This window comes from Oncorhynchus masou, chromosome 28, assembly GCF_036934945.1.
Source record: "Oncorhynchus masou masou isolate Uvic2021 chromosome 28, UVic_Omas_1.1, whole genome shotgun sequence".
In the NCBI taxonomy this organism is placed as follows: Eukaryota; Metazoa; Chordata; class Actinopteri; order Salmoniformes; family Salmonidae; genus Oncorhynchus; species Oncorhynchus masou.
In genome coordinates this window covers 72,054,258-72,074,773 of record NC_088239.1, presented here as the reverse complement: position 1 = coordinate 72,074,773, position 20,516 = coordinate 72,054,258, and the positions used below count along the sequence as shown (strand labels likewise).

At 41.5% G+C, this 20,516-nt stretch overlaps 1 pseudogene; it reads right to left on the bottom strand.

The window, feature by feature from the left end:
* Window positions 1-408: 408 nt before the first annotated feature.
* LOC135518197 (E3 ubiquitin-protein ligase ARK2C-like) lies at window positions 409-19,064 on the bottom strand (annotated as a pseudogene).
* Between the last annotated feature and the right edge of the window lie 1,452 nt (window positions 19,065-20,516).

The following is a 20,516-nucleotide window of genomic DNA, read 5'->3' as shown; positions in this document are numbered from 1 at the left end:
CTATTTTGTACTGCTTATTCCAAAACACTTTGTTTTTCAAAACTGCTTTTTAAGATTGTGGTTTGACTGATGTGTTCATCTCCCGGTGAGATTTCGATTACCTTGTGAAGACAGACTCAGAAAACAAATCAAGAGGATTGTCAACCTCATCAGGATGGAGATCATGTGTCTCATTCTCAATGAAAGCATTTTGTAGGGATTCATTTTCTTTCATCCTTAACTTCAAAGAGTCATAACTGGATGTCAGAAGGTGAATTCTGGATGTCAGAAGGTGAATTCACCAATTTGTAAGTCGCTCTGGATAAGAGCGTCTGCTAAATGACTTAAATGTAAATGTAAATAACTGGCCTTAATTTTAAGGTAACAAGGTAACTTCTACTCATTCCACAAACACCAGATTTATACACCTTCCATTTGATCCAATTTATTACAAAAAGAGCACATACAAAAAAGGATAATATACCAGCCTTGAAATAAAATGTAAATAAAAAAACAGAACAGTTTGGGTTTAGCGATGCAACTTTTAAAATCATTATTAGTAGTAGTAATAAATAAAGTACAAAATTCCACCAAATGTGAATCTAACATTTACACAATATGCTCATCCAGTTCATCAACACACTCATCATTAATGAGCTATTGCTTTAATATTAATGATAAATAGTTATATTCTCCGATAAAATCTCCTATATTGAAAAACATTGCGCAGTCACGGCTAAACAGCAGACCTTATACAAAGATGGCGGCAGCCCTATCACTGGCACTTTGAGATATTTTCTCTTTCCTTCAGTTTTTCAGATGCAAGCAGCAGCAAAATTAATTCTGTAATATTCTTTGTATATCTACAAATATTTTCACCATATACTTACATACCATTAAGAATATATTCAAACCTGAGAAAAACATGCATTTTTAGTAAAGTTGTGCTTGAAGAGATCCTCTGTCTGTTCTTGTTTTACATAGAGAGGATTGTGATAGGAAACATTGGATGGGTTCTGAGTGGAGGGAAGGATGGACGGTAAGACAAAATAATAAAGGAAAGGAAAAGAGGGAACAGAAAGGCAGGAAAAGAGGGAATAATAAGAATAATTAGTGTAGCGCAGATGAACACTGAAACATTTTCACAAAGATTTGTCAAATATTTCCTTAATTTATATAATCGTTAAAGTAAAATATTTCAAAGGTATTATTAGATTAGGTCAAGGTTAAACTAAAAAAGATGGAGAGAAATGTCAATTTCCGAGTACTCCTAAAATGCTGCTTTCTTTATTCTCATAAAGGCATCCACAGATCTATTTGGTTAGTGAAAGCAATACGACGCTGACCACACCACCTTAAAGTTCCCACACTCCACTTATGGGGGCTAACGTCATATTCCCTTCACCTTGCAGGTTGGTCAGTGGTGACAATGAGAGAAGTGAGAGAGGAGGGAATAAGAAAGGAACGACAACATTATACAGCATTTGAACATAGCCTACAGTTCATCATGGTGCCCGTGTAATGCAGGAGTAAGACCTCCAGATAAATATGTACCTAGTTCAGGCATGATGGCTTTCGAGTAACTGAGCGTAGGAGTTTGTGTGGCTCGGTAACAAAAATAGCTACAATCATAAGGAAATATCTCAACACTAGAAGCGAGGCACTTGTTGGGCTCAAAACTACAAGATATTTGGAAAAGAGGGAAGGAGAAATATCCCAACACAGAAAAGGAACATGCTTTTTTTTAAAGAAAGGAGAGAGGGATGAGAGGCAGAGAACTGGAAATGACAAAGTATACAGTAATAATAACAATACATCTACGAACGTAACTGCTTTATGCCAGTGAGAGGGTTCCCATGTTAAAACTATGAGTGCAAAACAAGACAAATTACAAACTTAAAAACATTTCACTCCATTGCAGTTTGTCCACTACATCACAGCATAGGGATCAGAGAAAATTGCATTGAATGGAATGTAACCAAGATATCCACAGCACCACTATCCACAGCACCACATGAGAAGAGCAGGCTTGACAGCTCAGCCCGGGACAGTAAACATAACACAGCCGGCTCGGGGAGAGAGATCAAACAGCAGGTCTTTTTAGTTTAGTTTCTTCAGGAAAAATACAACTGCATGCGAAGCATTCCCATTGATTTAAAACAATGCAAAAATGCAAAAAAGAGGTAATCGTTCAATTTTTTAAAACCATTGTGTTATATCTAAATAAATAAATGATTCAATTGCAGAAAAAAACTATATAAAATTAAATACGTACACACGATATCTACAGTTAGTAATAAATAATGATTGTTAAATACTTAAGGCATCTCAACTGACAACACCCTGTGTAAACTATCAAAACTTCCCATAAAAAACTAGACTAAAGGAGGAGTCAGTATCAACACTGGCAGTGCACAGGACAGTTAGGGTCAGTCCCAATCCGTCACAACTCATCCTTCAGTCTACAGGGCATTTAGGGTCTGTCCTAATACTTCACATCGAGTCCTCAATGCATAGTACAGGACCTGTGCCAATCCTTAACCTATGTAGTGTTCATGCACATTGACTCAGACATAACATAGCAACAAAACAAAAGGAAAGCACACACACAATATCAACATTTAAAGAGTTGTTTTGACAACAAAAAGTGTTCTCTGACCGTTATTTTGGTCCTCATTTTGACCCCAGCCCAGTCCTGTCCATATGCACTGTGGGGAGGATACTGCCCCCATCACACAACATTCTACATTGTTGTTCTAGCAATACAGCATAGCAACCAGCATAGCAACCACGAGGGGAGATCTGACACATAAAAACAAGTTCAACACACAAGCTCCTCACTCGGTCCAAAACAGTGCGCGTTTATACCTAAATATACGGAAACCAACGCAAATGCAATAACAAAAAGAGGTTGTTGCTATATCTATCACATGTGCTTGTTCTTTAGGCAATAAGGTAAACAATAGGATTCCATTTTGTTTGCCACCAAAAAGGGACAGTATGAACACACGCTACAGGTCAGGGACAACCACTGACATCGTGCTCCCTTTTTCTTCATTTGTTTGTTTGTGTTGAGTTGATAATCACAGCTCAGATTAACTAAGTCATGCACAACAACACCCTCCTCTGCCCTCCATTTTTTTTTTGAATGCTAACACGACAGCCCAAGCCAACATTGAAACATGCATTTCACTACACTGCTCAGCCTTAACACCTGCGACAGGAGTGGATGGCACATAGTCGCTGTTTTCAGGGCAGCTAACACTTCTGCTTAACCAGAAGGCCCCACATCTCACTCAGTCACTGCAGTGCATGATGGGGGATAAGTCCTACTACATTTAAAAATAATAATAATTGTATTCCTTATTTGGCTTTGTATTCTACAAGCACTCCAATCAAATCACTGTTAAGCTAACTTCTACATTACCCTTAACACACACTTGAACCTGCACTTTAAGTTTGTCACTCACGCGCAAGCATTGGTTAAACATACACTGAAACCCACACACTGGGGCAGAACACACACATTGCGGCAGGTCAAGCAATACCATAACACATTTGGTTAAAAACACTCACTAACCTCTGTATTTACTCAAAAACACACGCCACCCCATGCATTGGGGCAGGCCGACATGACAGCAGTGAAATAGTTGTATTTTGTCCGAACACTGATGGCAGCATCAGTCCCAAGCAAATGTACAACTACTGTATTGCAAAAAGTAGAAGCTGGGTGAGATCTGAACACTCAGTCCCCCTCTTATAACAAAGTGAGGGGTCAAAATACCACTGTGTCTGATGCTGCTACTGTACTACCACAAATGATCTGTAGGCAAACATGGCGACAGGGCTTTTAAGTGGTTGATTAGCTTCCTGTTGTGGCAGAATAAGCAGTGTGTGTGTGTGTATATGTGGCAGGCTGGCTGGCAAGTGGGGTTGTGTGCTTTTCACTCTGTACATTAATGTCATGGCTTTAAGAACATGCTACAAAGACACAGGAAACACACCTGCCTCCCCTAACTACAACAACAGCAACGACACCCAACCACCAGCAAGCAACTAGTAAACCCTGTGTGCACATGTGTATATAGTATGTAATGTATGTGTGAGTGAGTGTTTGCATGTCTTTTTGCTGTGGATGTGCTTTTATTGAGAGAGAGAGAGAGAGAGAGAGTCAGTCTCCGGTCTCTCGTGCAGTAAGTAATCCTGGATTGGCTCAGTAAAGCGTGAGTCAGAGAGGGCTATGATGTCACGTGACGACTGGAGACATTTGGCAAAGCACCCATGTTGGGAGAGGCAGGGCCGGGTGGAAGGGAGCAGGATCCACGCCAGGGTGATTGACAGCAGCCAGACCGTCAGGCTCCACCCCTGTGACATCAGCTGTCTGGGTGGAGCTGCGTCTCGATGTCCACGCGGCAGATTGGACACTTCCTGCTTGTCGCCAGCCACTGATCCACACAGCCCTGGTGGAAGAGGTGCATGCAAGGTAAACGCCTGGACAGGTGAGACGGGAGAGAAAAGGAAGAAGGTCAATCGTCTGGTCGTCAACTCATACACTGAAAGAGAAAATATACAGTATGCACATCACACTTGTTCAGTGGGTTCTTTGAATTCCATAGGCTCCAATAGGTTAAGTGTTGCAAACATTTATTACCTGACGTCCTCTGCCTCCTCCAGCATTGACAGGCAGATGGTACATTTCTCATCCACATCAGTCTCCTCGCCCTCCTCGCCAATCTTCATATCCAGAGGCTTCCTCTGTGGACCAATCAAATGACATATCCAGATTAGAATCAGACAGGGTCAAGAGTTTTTAAAGAGACCACTATAAGGCTTCAGAAGTAAGCGACTTTGCTTTTTAAAACTTTGAGTTTGTATACAGTACCGGAGGTGATTTGGAATCATGCACTCATGCAGCACTGTGAGACTTGTAAGTCCTCAGACCTTGAAGATGTCCTCTCGGTCTAATGGTTAATATATTCAATTCCCACTAGTTACATTTACAATATACAGGTAGCTGTAAAAATAAAAAGGAAACGCCAACATAGTGTCTTAATAGGAAGTTGGGTCACACGAGCCACAACAGCTTCAATGCACCTTGGTATATATTTTATAAGTGTCTGGAACTCTATTGGGGGGATGCGACACCATTCGTCGATGAGAAATTCCATCAATTCCATCATGTTTTGTTGGTGGTGGTGTAAAACACTGTCTCAGGTGCCACTCCAGAATCTCCCATTAGTGTTCATTTGGGTTGAGATTGGGTGACAGATGGCCATGGCATATGGTTTACTTCGTTTTCATGCTCATCAAACCATTCAGTGACCTGCCCAGCATTTTTATACAAGACACTAAGCATGATGGAATGTTAATTGCTTAATTAACTCAGGAACCACACCTGTGTGGAAGTACCTGCTTTCAATATACTTTGTATCACTCATTTACTCAAGTGTTTCTGTTATTTTGGCAGTTGTCTGTAGCTCCACCTGTGTGTGTATATTTCTAACTCAGAGAGCTGCCTCCTCACCTTCTTGTATTTGTGTGGGAAGGTGAATCTCTCTATGGTGGTCTGAACCGCTCCCCTACTGACACTTCCCAGCCTGTCTTCAAGCTGCAACAGCTCCTAGGGCACAGGAGAGCAAGGCTTTAGACAGATAACGTCACTTCACCTCTGCAAAAGCAACCGGTCAGCACTGGTATGACTAGGGTAACAGAATTAAATCATGCCATTAAAACTTAACCATAAAAACAAGTATAGTATCCATGTGTAACACAAGCAATAGCATTAATATATACTGAACAAAAATATAAACACAACATGTAAAAAGTGTTGGTCCCATGTTTCATGAGCTGAAATAAAAGATCCCAGAAATGTTCCATATGGACAAAAAGCGTATATACAAACCTGTTAGTGAGCATTTCTCCCTCACTAAAATAATCCAACCACCTGACAGGTGTGGCATATCAAACATCTGATTAAACAGCATGAACATTACACAGGAGCCCCTTGTGCTGGGGACAATAAAAGGCCACTCTAAAATGTGCAGTTTTGTCACACAACAATGCCACAGACGTCTCATGTTGAGGGAGCACGCAATTGTCATGCTGACTGCATGAATGTCCACCAGAGCTGATGGTAGATAATTGAACATTCATTTCTCTACCATAAGCTGCCTCCAATGTTGTTTTAGTGAATATGGCAGTAGGCCCAACTGGCCTCACATGACTGGGCAGTGGGCTTGGCTCCCAAGTGGGTGAGCCTATGCCATGCCAGGCCCACCCATGGCTGCCCAGTCATGTGAAATCCATAGATTAGGGCCTAAATTTATTATTATTATTTAAATTGATTGATTTCCTTGATATGAACTGTAACTCTGTAAAATCTTTGAAATTGTTGCTTGTTGCATTTATATTTTTGTTCAGTACACTGTAGATAGTTAAAATTGATATGGAAATGGACATTTACCTCATAGCTCTCTCGTACAGCGGAAGCGTGACGTGAGGGGTTGAGGCCCTGCAGAGCCAACAGGTGAAGCTGGGGGTACGGGTAGTTTCTAATCTCATGCACAACCTGTCAAACATAAAAAAGAAGACACTTCGGTCATCAACAGTTAACAGAACTCTGTTGGACAACACAGGACCAAGCACCAGAATCATTGATTGTCTGTTCGTCCAAGGCATACATCACACAGAGAGTGTGAACACCACAGCAACTAAACAGTCAACATAGACAAGCAGAACAACAAAAGAACAAAGCAGAGACCAACCACAACAGCCAACAGTCATGAAAGTACCACTTGTGCAGACGAGGTGTTCCTGGGAAAGTGGTGCATTCTGGGGGATGCCGCCAGGTAATGCTGATAGTGCTGTGGAAGCTGCTGGAGCTGGTACTGTTGGTGAGAGAGGCCAGCGTCCACACTAAGGTCCCTACGAACAGACAGAGGAGAGAGGACAAAAACCTATATTAACATCAACACAGAGTAAAATGATCACCCCTACAGGCAAGGGGAGAGACATAAACCAACACCACTAATGCCAGACAGATGGAAGGATGAAACAATGACTTATCGTCTCCAAGGCTCCCCGTTTATTTTAATTTTTTTGACTCACCAGTCTGTGCCCTCGGCCAGGTAGCGCGGCTGCTGGCTGATTGGCTGGGGGATATGGAGGGGAGGGGAGTAGTCGTACCCTGAGCGGAGTCTGTGAGGGTTCAGAGGAGCACGCTCCAGAGTTCGTCTGCACAGAGGAGGCATTTCCACACATTAGCATATGGAAATTGGAGGGGGTGTAGTGTTCTAGTGTCTGGCTAACTCAGTGCCTTAGAGGGGGTGAGTGAAAGAAACAGACAAAACATGCCTGTAAATGTGAGTCCAACAGAACATGCAAGTGTGTGGGGTAGTACCTGGAGTGTGGGAGGATCCTGCGGTGCTGCGCCTCTAGAAGCTGCTGCTGGATGAGGTATTGCTGGTGTAAGGCCTGAGGTAGGAACGGAGGCCCAGTAACGTCCTGGAACTGAGGGGGGGCCGGCAGGGGCGGTGGGTGGTGGGGGGCCGGGGGCTGGTGAGGGGCCAGGCCAGTCTGGGGGGTTGGCTGGTGTGACCCAAGGGGAACTCAGCCGAGATGGGCGCCTGAGGGGCCCCTAGGTGGAAGTGTCGGCATGAGGTAGCATGGCTGTGCTGATGCCTGGTGAATTGTGCCCCTGCAGGAAATAAGTACACCCAATCAGGATTCAGAGGAAGTTGACCCCAACCAATGAAGACAGAGAAGACACTCTGCCATCAGACGATACGGAGACACCAATCATATCCACAGAGAGATCAACCAATCAGCCAAGAGAACACACTCACCCAATCAGACAAGACACCAGAGAGAGTAGACCGAGTGATCACACCAAATCAGTCAGATAGTAGAGGGAGTCATCTGTCACACTCAATCAAACGTCACACAGACCAACTACACAGACAGCTCGAACAGGCAGCACAATCACACAAGGTAAAATAACAAAATAGAATAACAGAGAGCAATTACAGTCAGACAAAGAGACTGGCAGACAGATCATATTCAGACAGAAACCACAACCACACACACAGAGACATCAGTCAGAACAGAGACAGACATCAAAATCGGAAACGCAGTCAGAAACAGACACACAACAGAGATCACTCAACAGTCATGAACGATCAAATCACCCACTGCCATACAGATCACCGACACACCGTCATACAGATCACTCACACACCGTAATCATGTATAACTCTGTTGTTTGATTTTGTCGCACTGCTTTGCTTTATCTTGGCCAGGTCGCAGTTGTAAATGAGAACTTGTTCTGGCCTACCTGGTTAAATAAAATAAATAAAAATACAGCTCACACACCGTCATACATATCAAACACACACAGCGAGAAAACAGAAAGCGACCTCACCCAGGAAGAGGGAACACAAAAGAGATGAAAGATCATAGAGCAACCTCTAAGCTCCAGAGAGAGCCCAACTGTCCTGCTCATTTCCTGTCGTTCTACAGGGTCAGCTGGGAGCGAAGGGGTACACTGGGCACGATGACTGCCGTTTTGTTTTGTGGATTGAATCTCTGCCTCTGATAATATATGCTAGGTTAGATTTCAAGGTTTGATGCGGTCTTTGGTTTAAGTGGGTTTGCATAATGAATTATGAATAAGTACCCTGGTTTTAAATTGGACCTGAGCATAAGATAACAAACGTCAGATTCTCGTGCAGAGTTCCTGTGAATTGTGGCAGCACATTTTAAAATATTCTTTAGCATGCTACTTATTCAGAGCCACTGTTGAACATCATATAAAATCTACCTGCCTCCATGTTAAAATAATATATTTTATTGTCACAAACTGGATAGGTGCAGTGAAAGGTTTTGTTTTGCAGGGTCATCTATAGTAGTACAGCACCCCTGGAGCAAATTAGGGTTAAGTGCCTTGCTCAAGGGCACAGACAGATTTTTCACCTTGTCGGCTCAGGTATTCAAAACATTGACGTTTCGTTTACTGGCCCAACTCTCTAACCGCTAGGCTTCCTGCTGAGCGATGTAACTGTTGCACATCATTAGACCTACGTGCACTAGTCCTACAGGCCTCTCATTATGGAGCCTGGCATTATAGAATCAACTGCTAAAACTACCAGCCGTTTAAGGGCTGTGGGGTGCGGTTCAATAATCTAAAGTGGTTTCCTCTCCTTGTCTCCTTTCCTTCATTTGCGCTGTAGTTGGTCATGTGGCCAGACGGAAGACACTCCTGAGAAAGGCACATGACAGCACGCCTGAAGTTCGCAAAAAGGCACATGAAAGACAGATCACAAGGCAAAAGATTCTGTGGTCTATTGAGACAAAAACCTAACTCTTTGGCCTGAATGCAAAGCACCGTGTCTTAGGGCTGGGCGGTATACCGTATTTTACAATATACCGGTATTGATGTATGGACTGTTTTGGATTTTTACTTTATCCTACAACTTTTTGAATGTATATATATTTTTTTAAATGTGATATGCCGTGTGTAAATCCATTTCTATAGATTACTTCACTACTTGAGTTCTCTCTCAGCACTCTTTCTCCATGCCGCTTCCACACAGACCAAGCCCCGTTCCGTCACTTGAGGAGCACACTTGCGTTCAGACTGCATGGTCAATGCAGCACATGCGACAAGGATGCCGCTTCACTTAGCTTCTTAATTTAAATCCACTAGAGTTCTATATTTACACTATTATTGTGTATTTCTTACATCTGCAAACAGCTAGTTTGTATTTTCCTAGTAAGTTGGACCTAAATCTTTTTAGCCGCTAATGCTAATCGCAAGTTACTACATTTATTAGCTCGCTAGCCAGCTGTGTCAGCGCAAACATAATAAGCTATACAGCCTGATAATACCAGTGATGGTGTAGACCTAAATAAGCATGTCGTTTGTGCAACAGTATCTACTAAATTAAAGAGGAAAATACAAAGCATTAATGTTACCAACAGTAGCTAAGAGAAAACAAAACGTAGCCAAAGATTATAGGGTCCCCTAGGAAGCAAACACTTTGGTTCCTACCCTGTGAGAATAACTCCTCCCTGGCATTTTAATTAGTTGGCATGTCAAACACTGTATTCAAAATACACACTATTAAATTCTAACTATAGAATATTCATTATATTTCTATGATTCTAAAAGTTCACCCAAGTGTTGTGCTCTAAATCGCAAGTCAAATCACAATTGCAACATCGTGCAGCCCTACGTGGCAGTGTGGAAATTATCTCAAATGATTGCAGGGAATTCAGAAATATATGAAAATGCTGAAAATTATTTTAGGTTTAAGTTTAATTGAACAGTATAAAACAAATCAGAATAGAGAAAAACCTATTGAAATCACTTACAATGTATGTGTTGCCAACCTAGGGTCACGCACCACTCATAAAGCAAAAGGTAAATAAACATTTCAAATAGTCAATATTATTTAAAAAAAATTACAATACAGTGAAGATATTTTGGCCATGTCGCCCAGTCCTACTATGTCTGGAGAAAACCAAGCACAGCTCTTCACCCTTCTAACACCATCCCTACTGTGAAGCATGGTGATGGCAGCATCATGCTATGGGGATGCTTTTCAGTGGCAGGGACTGGGAGACTAGTAAAGTTAGAGGGAACAATGAATGGAGCCAAATCTGCTGAGTTCTGTTATCAGAGGGCAAAAAGACTGGGGCGAAGATTTACGTTCCAACAGGACAATGAATTCAAGCATACTGTCAAAGCAACGCTGTAATGGATTCAGAACAAGAACGTGAAAGTCCTTGAGTGGCCCAGGAAAATCCCAGACTTGAATCCTATTGAAAATCTGTGGAAAGACTTGAAGATTGCTGTTCACTAACACACCCCATCTAACTTTACAGAGATTGAGAAATTCTGCTAGGAAGAAAATCCCCAAATCCAGATGTGTAAAGCTGATAGACATACCCAAGATGACTCAAAGCTGTAACCGCCACCCAAGGTGCTTCTACAAAGTATTGACTCAGGGGTGTGAATAGTTTTGTAAATTAAATGTTTCTGCATTTAATTTTCAATAAATTTGCTAACATTTTTCAAAAAATTCATCACTTTGTCATTATGGTGTATTGTGTGTAGATGGGTGGGAAGAAAAATCTATTTAATCAATTTAGAATTCAGGCTGTAACAAAAGATGGAATATGTCAAGGTGTATGAACTTTCTAAAGGCACTGTATATTCCTCATGTACCAACCCTGGGTTAGGGCTGCCTCTCAGTCTATGGAAGGAGGAGTAGTGAGTGAAGCTCTGGCCAACCTGCTGAATCAGCATGCTGCTGGGTCGCAGCCAAACAATCAATATCCATTACGCCCAGAGGAGGGAAGTGTGGGGAGGGGGAGGCACTGCAGCTGCTCCTTTAACTCCAGTTATAGTCTACCAGCTGTCTGCGCGGGGGGACAGACACCAAGGTCTGGGGGGCTGGGATGGCTCTCATCTTTAAGACATGCAGGCAGGCCTCATGTGAAAAGCACAACCCCACAGACTGTGACTATGAATGGCCAGACTCCATGTATAGACATCTTTAGTGCCATCCTAGTTAAAGTAAACTGTGTTTTTTTTACTGTATCACTGTGATACAATGCTACTACTAAAATCCATAATGATAAGTGGCTTGTAAAATAGCTATGCAATGTTGTTCTAATTTGATGCAGAGACAAGAGCGTAATCATCATCTTTACTGTTTGGAAGGGAATTTCCAGTAACACTGCCTTTGTAATGTTTAAAAAATATATTTAAAAAAATATTATGTAACCTTTATTTAACTAGGCAAGTCAGTTAAGAACAAATTCTTATTTACAATGACGGCTACCAGGGTACAGTGGCTTGACTGCCTTGTTCAGGGGCAGAATGACAGATTTTTATGTCAGCTCAGGGATTTGATCCAGCAACCTTTTGGTTACTGGCCCACCACTAACCACTAGGCTACCTGCATTCCATGTCTACGTAATGAGTACGATAAGTAGAGGTTCTAAATGCTCTATGGGTTCATTTTTAGCTGATGATTAGATATTTTGTAAGAAATTACACTTATTTAAATACATTTCTTTGATACAGTGGTTATTCAATTACAATCCGGAGGGTACTTCAGATCAACTCTAAATTTGGTCATCATTCCTTTTTTCCCCTTTGTACATCATAGCCTACGTAATTCAAAGCAGTGCGACTGTTCAAGTCACAAACCCGAGGAGACAGCTTCTTCTTGGTTATTCTTTTGCTACAGTAGATATTGCCTTGAGACATAAGAACCCTAGTGGACCTCAGATCCATAAGAGGAGAAATTGTGTTTGCTGGCTGAGGAAGTAGAGCAGAAAAAGAACAGAAATTGGCTTCTGGTTTTGGTGGACCACAGGATGCCGTTTCACTCTTTTCTGTCGCAATGTTTTACGTCACTGTTGTGCAAAGATACAGGGACCCCAATAACAAATGGGTTAAACAGACCCTACTAACAAAGAAGAATCAATCATATATTTTTTCCCCATTCATATAGGCAGTTAACCCACTGTTCCTTGGAAGGCCATCATTGTAAATAAAAAACTGACTTACCTAGTTAAATAAAATAAAAATAATAACAAGCTGGAAACTATCAGTGCTATGATGATTATAATCATAAATGGACCATAGAAGGACTATAAAATAGCATATCAAATAGGCCTTATTTGGCACACATTGCACCTCTCACAGCATCTGCAGCATAGTCTCTCTCTGCACATAACTCTCTCAGCGCTGAGCTCGGGCTGTAAAATCTCCTGACTGGTGCATATCTGAGCTATCAGCCCCTCCAGAGAAGCATGTGCACACATACTGCCAGCCCCTCCCCACAGTGCGGCATGTCTCCCCCGTTTGACTGACAGGCATGTAGCCCTGCCCACCCATGACTGCAGCAGTCTGACCCGGCTGTCTCTGCAGTTTTATAATCACTGCTACTATTCTCCCCAACATAATCCTCATCTACACTACACACCCCATTCCATCGGTAGCATGAGCATCCCATTACTTTACAATGCACGAATAGGGGAGGGGACGAGGTAATGTGTAGGCTAAGCAGTGCAGTAGCTATCAACCAATCCTGAAGGATTTAGTATGGTCGGCCTATCCGGCAGTATGAAATTGGTTTGAGGGGGTAGCTAAGAAAAAACCTTATTCATATAAATAACCCAAAAGATTCATAAGTCATTATGGATAGGTGTCCCGTGCTTAATATAGTAAAATAAGGCACTCATATTTATGGTATGTGTACCATTTAATCTCATTATTAGAACGCAAATGTAAAACGAAACATAAAGCAGCTGCTTGCATGGAACACAACAGCAGTGTTGAATAATGTATGCCATTGACTGCCTAATATGACCTTGTAAGTATTTGAAGAATAAAGCGCTGACAATAGCCTTTACCTGCGTGCTCTAGGTAGGAAGGCTATGAACCTTAGCCAGACCTCTTAGTACAAGCAACTGTCATAGAAAGTCTCTCCTCACAAGAACATAGGTATAGCTAGTTGGGACTACGCGTCACAACTATCTTAAGATGAATGCACTAATTGTAAGCTGCTCTGGATAAGATCATCAGCTAAGTGACTAAAATGTAAATGTAATGAAGGCAGTCTTGAGTATGCATGCTCTGTACAATAAATAGAGTCTTACTGAATTGGTCATGTGAAGACCAAATTGAACACAATCTAGCATACTTTTCTATTATCAATAAACAAATAGGCCTAGCCCACAAACTTTCTCCCCGTACAAAATGTTTTGCCATATTCAAAAATCACACTTATTGAGGCTTATTACATCAGTGTGTTAAAGTGATACACCCACAAAGAAGTCTGCCGAAGACATAGCAGAGAGGTACCAACGACACTCACTAAGGTGTAATGCTGGTCACAGACTTAATCTACCTTAGTAAAATACATTGCATAAACCCTACTGTCTATTTTACTGTAAATTGTATTGATATGTTCAAATCCACCAGGAATACAGTTTGATTCAAAATACAGGCAGTAAATGTTGTTTTGCTAATTGAGTTGTTTGCTGCTGATTGATCTAGGTCATCTAAACAGCGAGGTGCCATTCCATAATGAACCAAAGGAGAATATGCATCTAAGTGCAAACAGTGGGGCAAAAAAGTATTTAGTCAGCCACAAATTGTGCAAGTTCTTCCACTTAAAAAAGATGAGAGGCCTGTAATTTTCATCATAAGTACACTTCAACTATGACAGACAAAATGAAAAAAAATAAAATCCAGAAAAATCACAATGTAGGATTTTTAATGAATTTATTTGCAAATTATGGTGGAAAATAAGTATTTGGTTACCTACAAACAAGCAAGACTTCTGGCTCTCACAGACCTGTAACTTCTTTAAGAGGCTCCTCTGTCCTCCACTCGTTACCTGTATTAATGGCACCTGTTTGAACTTGTTATCAGTATAAAAGACACCTGTCCACAACCTCAAACAGTCACACTCCAAACTCCACTATGGCCAAGACCAATGAGCTGTCAAAGGACACCAGAAACAAAATTGTAGACCTGCACCAGGCTGGGAAGACTGAATCTGCAATAGGTAAGCAGCTTGGTTTGAAGAAATCAACTGTGGGAGCAATTATTAGGAAATGGAAGACATACAAGACCACTGATAATCTCCCAAGATCTCACCCCATGGGGTCAAAATGATCACAAGAACGGTGAGTAAAAATCCCAGAACCACACGGGGGGACCTAATGAATGACCTGCAGAGAGCTGGGACCAAAGTTACAAAGCCTACCATCAGTAACACACTACGCCGCCAGGGACTCAAATCCTGCAGTGCCAGATGTGTCCCCCTGCTTAAGCCAGTACATGTCCAGGCCCGTCTGAAGTTTGCTAGAGAGCATTTGGATGATCCAGAAGAAGATTGGGAGAATGTCATATGGTCAGATCAAACCAAAATAGAACTTTTTGGAAAAAACTCAACTCGTCGTGTTTGGAGGACAAAGAATGCTGAGTTGCATCCAAAGAACACCATACCTACTGTGAAGCATGGGGGTGGAAACATCATGCTTTGGGGCTGTTTTTCTGCAAAGGGACCAGGACGACTGAATGGGTCCATGTATCGTGAGATTGAGTGAAAACCTCCTTCCATCAGCAAGGGCATTGAAGATGAAACGTGGCTGGGTCTTTCAGCATGACAATGATCCCAAACACACCGCCCAGGCAACAAAGGAGTGGCTTCGTAAGAAGCATTTCAAGGTCCTGGAGTGGCCTAGCCAGTCTCCAGATCTCAACCCCATAGAAAATCTTTGGAGGGAGTTGAAAGTGTGTTGCCCAGCAACAGCCCCAAAACATCACTACTCTAGAGGAGATCTGCATGGAGGAATGGGCCAAAATACCAGCAACAGTGTGTGAAAACCTTGTGAAGACTTACAGAAAACGTTTGACCTCTGTCGTTGCCAACAAAGGGTATATAACAAAGTATTGAGATAAACTTTTGTTATTGACCAAATACTTATTTTCCACCATAATTTGCAAATAAATTCCTTAAAAATCCTACAATGTGATTTTCTGGATTTTTTTCCCTCATTTTGTGTGTCATAGTTAAAGTGTACCTATGATGAAAATTACAGGCCTCATCTTTTTAAGTGGGAGTACTTGCACAATTGGTGGCTGACTAAATACTTTTTTGCCCCACTGTATATGTCAAGGTAAAGAAGTGGCGAAGTATTGCTGTCAATATAAACCTTTTACTTGCTAGTTTTGAGATATAGGCTAGACTATAAGTTTATTTTTTATATGTAACATTCAAATGCCCTGTGTTTACCCACTCTGTATAGCTATTGAATGGCTGGTGCCACTTCTGTCAAGACACTTCATGAACCTTATAGTAAACAGAACCGGCATAGCATTTATGTCAGTGTTTAATGTTGTGTGTTGTGTCGAGGGACTTCAAGGTGTGCATTCAGACTCACAACAAAACCCCAAATCTCCCATCCTGGTCAGTATATGAAGGACGCCAATTCAAGACTAATATTTCACAAAAAACGTGAAGCCAAATTCGGCAGTTGCGTGTGACACTTGTGCATAATACGGAATAATACTTTCGTAACCCGACAGCGACAACGTTAACTTTACTAAAACCGAGACAGGCGGAAAGGATGAAAAGAGGAGCAAGTTTTGGTCACTACTACTATAGTATAGAAGCAATGTTGACAAGAGACCGTTAAATACAGATGGAATATGTATTGATTGGGGGGGGGGGGGGGGTTGACTGTATGGTTCCTACATTAATCACTGCCTCCCATGTCTCAGTCAAAATTAATTTTCACAGCAGGACAAGAGATTTGGCTGTCCCTAATCCTATGATTGGGTCTCGGGAGAGAGAAGCACCTTAAAGTGCCTCTGCAAAGAGAGATGAGAGGTAGAGGGGGGACTGCCTCAGTGACAGCACGGTGGGGTGGAAACACACATGGAAATCAGCAAAAAGCACACTGAAGGTTAGGAAAAATACTAGAAGTCTTTATTGGAAAATATTAGTATGTGTGGCACTGTGTGATAATAGTAATAATGCAACTACATGCAAATAATGACCAAAGGCAAGGCCTGACCATGCTCTGTAGGATTAACAGAACAGAAGCAGCATCCAATGAGTAGATGTGTATGCTACAGCACATTTCAGTACAGCAGGGACATCTCTACACAAAGATTACATTGTAATCTGCTGTTCAATGTGAAAACATAAACAGAATTTTAAAAATGATCATGCATTAGGTTCTAATACAAGAACATAAGGTAGAGAGAAAGCACAACCAAAGAATAAAGACACTTTCATTCTAAAAGGAGTTCTACAGCAGTGTGTGATATACACATCCCTGTAAAATGGATAGCATTATGTGGAAGTGTGTAAGATACTGGGGAGTTTGGCATGATAGTGGATCACAAAACAAATTTTAAACGGCGAGTTGAGTTAAGACTCGTAGATTCGCAGTGACAAACTAAATGGGTTAATTAAATTAGAAGAAACAATGGCTCGTACACATGGTTAGGATTACAACTGGCCGTTTAGCCACTAGAACAGGTGCAATGGACCATCAAAGGTGGCAATTTCAGATCGTTTGAGAAATAAAGACACGCAAATTAGAATGCAGATATATTGCAGCCAGTTACTGTCCAATTGGTTTAAATGTGATTAGGATGATAGCATTTGGGAGGGGGAATGAATGTGATTTATGTTTCAAACAGGCCATCAGATATGGAAGTGGTACAATGCACCTTTGATTGAAGGGGGGGATGACTGGAGACAGCATCCACAAGTTCTATCAAGCCTGGCTATAATCGAATTGGGGGCCAAGGGGTCAAAATGTATCCACTTTACAGAAATTTACAGCAGAATGTAGTCTATCCACACTGAATGGGAAAATCACAACGACATTTTATAGTAATAGGCCTAATGCTACAATGGATTATGTACTAAAGAGCAACATGACAGTTTAAATAAAGACAAACTGTTTTCTAGAGAAGGTGTTATTCTTTAGTCTGTTACACAGAAGGATACGGTATGAGTGGGAGAACTCGGGTTTTAATGCCAATGTCGTCTTCAGATGGAAAGAGGAAATGAGGAAGGGGTTCACAATACAGCTAGATGCAGAGAACAGGCAGAGGCTACGGCAGACAGCAGCAGATGATCGTTAGCTACACAATGAAGGGGACAAAGGTCTGAGAAATGCGGAATGTAGCGCCAGCCTCGATACTATGGAACAGGAAAAAAGAACACAAATAAAAGCACAATGAAATCATTGGTGCTACTGCATGTATTTTAAAATGCACGTTCATATTTGTATAATTATATAATCAGCACATATAGCCTTTTGCTGCATATGGAGGATGTTATTTTGGTCAATTTGGGTAGTATGGTGTTTGCAATCGAGCAAAACAAAAGGCGGTCAGTTGTGCTCATGTTTTCCCTTGAACATATTGCTAGAAAGTCTCAAAATAGAGATGGGGTTTGGTTTCGGGTTTGAGACATGGAAAACAATTTTCCAAACCTACAGGATGGTGTTCTTGACCGTACTATGTGTTCCTAATAAGAAAACGCGTCGTAGGCTGCATCACATTTTAGCCCAACTGACCAGCTCCTATTGCCACGTTCAATTAGTAATTTTAGGGCGTTCAGCGCATAATTAAAAATGTATATAAATAATGGATTTAGCCGATATTTAAAAAAAAAGTACAGCCTCAACCAATAACACATCTAGCTACACAATAGATTCGCTGAAGGCAACAACTAACCCACCCCACACACCATGTTGTCAAGACTCGACGCTCGCCAACACCAAAATGGATAAACAATTGATGTCACTGATGTCATGTTCGCTAACCAGCTGTTTGGTCAGATTAAAAACAAACAGTTGCTACGGTATTAGTAGAGGGTGAAAAATATAATTAACCATTAGTGGGACAAACGAAGCCACTTGCTAGTTAGCTAACGTTACATCCAAAATGACGGTATTCTACGGGCTACGCGCGCGTCTATAACCAAAATATTAGCCTGTCCAGATAAACTAGCTAGCTGTCTTGTTCAGCTAGTTACCATTTTGTTTAGTTGCCTTGAGAGGATAACGTTTGACAATAATACGTGCAAGGTAGAACGGATGACAAAACATTAACGTTACTAATTCGTTATAGCTGTATTAGCTACATAGCTAACTATTTTGCATATGTCGTTTGACATGGTTCGATTACAACCTTCACTGCAAACCTGGATTTTATTCGCTCGAGCGCAGCTGACTGGCTGTCTGGTTAGCTCAGCAGCTAGCTTTCTGGACAGCTAGCATTATTACCTTGGCCATTGCAGATGACAGCTAGTTAGCTTTAATATTTACATATATAGGAACGAGATTAGACAAAAATGGATAGAATAAAGAAATAACTTTACCTCTATTTCTTACAGAGCCAAATACGGGAAGAACCAAATATCCGACATGTACTAACACCATCCTGGCTCCCTTTGTTGTATCACTAGCCTGTGAGACAGATGGTCCATGGAAATGGTCCCTTCCAATCCCTGCACATTCAACCGGACAGCCTTCTCAGCTGCATCTCAGACAAAGACCGAATGAACCAATCAATGAACACCTCTGTTCGGAAGCCTTTTCATGTGGCACCCGGGACAGCCAATCAGATTAGCGACCAGTCTTTCGCAAATAAACGGAACGTTTTATCGACGCCCAGTCTAGTCTATCAAGATCAGATCCAGTGTTGAATATCATTGCATTTATTTCATACCAATACACCTTACTGTCAAAAATGTACCGATTTTGCTATATGTTCCTATACCCCAGGACTTGTTTGTTGTAGGTGTATTGTAAGCAAGGCTATGACAGAATGATAAATTGTCATGCCATGGCATCCAAGACTCAAGTCCACCACCAGAATTAAGACAGGAGCTGAGCAGAGGTGCATTCAACAATGCAGGATCAGTGGGGTGGTAGGGTAGCCTAGTGGTTAGAGCGTTGGACTAGTAACCGGAAGGTTTCAAGTTCAAACCCCCGAGCTGACAAGGTACAAATCTGTTGTTCTGCCCCTGAACAGGCAGTTTAACACACTGTTCGTAGGCCGTCATTGAAAATAATAATTTGTTCTTAACTGACTTGCCTAGTGATTGATTAAGCAACCAGAAATAACAACAGATTATATGGTACATAAAAAAGAAGCTACATTTAGATATACATTTTAATTCACCATTTCCATCCTATATCAGAATACATGATCCTGCTTTGTAGTATACCCCTCAGGTCTGACATGGGAACAGATGGTGGAGGGGTCATTAAACTCAGCCCCATATGTCACTCTCTACTCAGTGGTAACCCTTAGGCCGCCTAGCCTACCACCATCCGTATATAATCACCTCTGGTCTTACACAAAGGACCCTAAGCTCTGCTACTGCACCCCCAGCTGTACATTCTCTCTATGCCTTTATGGAGATCATGCTCCAGCCGTTGGATCCCATTTACACGTAAAATTCATATCATATTGACTGAACAACATTTTCACATCCCCGCTATCAAACTGACCCTTCATTTAGTGTGACACCAGTTGTCACACAGGTCATATGGATCAAATCGGCAAAAAAGGGGTAACCCTTCCTATGCATTGTTCCCCAATGAGAGGTTTGGTTGATTGTGTATTCTTGGTACAAAATATGAATATTCAGACACACAAATAGCACTACACTGATCTCCAAATTCTAATTGTAATAAAATCCCCATCACATAGCTATCATCTATATATAAAAAGGTAGACCTGCACACAGAATTTTCTGAGTCAAACCATGACATATTCGTAGAATACTGTGTGTAGGCTACGATGTTATGCAAAGTGACCTCTCAGTAGTCCTCCAGCAGGCAGCAGCTACCAGAAGTGAACTCAACACTATTTCCATACCTGTTATATATTGTATGGCTTTAAATTGATTGCGGTACACACACACACACGTACCTTTCAATAGTCTAACAAAGTGAAAACTTACATGTTCCTGAAT